The sequence below is a fragment of the Otolemur garnettii genome, unplaced genomic scaffold (assembly GCF_000181295.1).
Source record: "Otolemur garnettii isolate 467f Iridium unplaced genomic scaffold, OtoGar3 scaffold00019, whole genome shotgun sequence".
In the NCBI taxonomy this organism is placed as follows: domain Eukaryota; kingdom Metazoa; phylum Chordata; class Mammalia; order Primates; family Galagidae; genus Otolemur; species Otolemur garnettii.
Window position 1 is genome coordinate 10634440 of NW_003852414.1, and position 1106 is coordinate 10635545.

Sequence of the window (1106 nt, forward strand, 5' to 3'; positions counted from 1 at the left end):
AAAAAAAAAAAAAAAAAAAAAGATTAATTAAATTTCTAATTAAATTAAGAAAGAAACAGATAAATGGAGAGATATACCATGTTCATGAATTGAAAGACTACCTATTGTTTTGCTTTCGATTATCCCCCAATCCATCTGTGTACATTCAATATAACCTCAATTAAAATGTTGAAACAGCAGCAGTAGTGGTAACTCACACCTGTAATCCTAGCTCTCTGGGAGAATGAGGCAGCTGGACTGCTTGAGCTCAGGAGTTCAAGTCCAGCCAAAGCAAGAGAAAGACTCCATCTCTACTGAAAATAGAAAAAACTAGTTGGGTGTGGTGGCACATGATTGCAGTCTCAAATACTTGGGAGGCTGAGGCAAGAGGATCTCTTGAGTCCACGATTTTGACGTTGCTGTGAGCAAAAATGATGCCATGGCACTTTGCCTAGGGCAACAGAGTAAGACTCTGTCTAAATCAAAAAAGTGTAGAAACCAGAAAACTGACACTAAAATTGATATAGAACAGTAAAAGGCCTAAAATAGCCAAAACAATTTTGAGGAAGAAGAGAAAAGTGGAAGATCTACTCTCCACAAGTGGCTAGAAAGCGTATTTGGAATAAGATTAGATATATAGGTCAATGGAATGCAATATAATTTTCAGATATAGACCCATACATATATGGTCAGTTGATTTTTGTTTTTTTGGGGAGGAGGGGAGAGAATCTCACTTTATTGCCCTCAGTAGAGCGCTGTAACATCACAGCTCACAGCAACCTCCAACTCCTGGGCTTAGGCGATTTTCTTGCGTCAGCCTCCCGAGTAGCTGGGACTACAGGCACCTGCCACAATGCCTGGCTATTTATTGTTGCAGTTTGACCCAGGCTGGGTTTGAACCTGCACCGTTGGTATACGCCACCGCCCTACTCACTGAGCCACAGGCACCTCCTTGGTCAATTGATTTTTGAAAAAGGCAATTTAATGGGGAAAAGAATAGTCTTTTAAATAAATCACACTAGACTAATTGAGTATGCATAGGCAAAACATGAGCCTCAGCCCTTACCTCACACCAAATACATGAAATATAAAACCTAAAAATTAAAACTTCAGGAAGAAACAGAAAT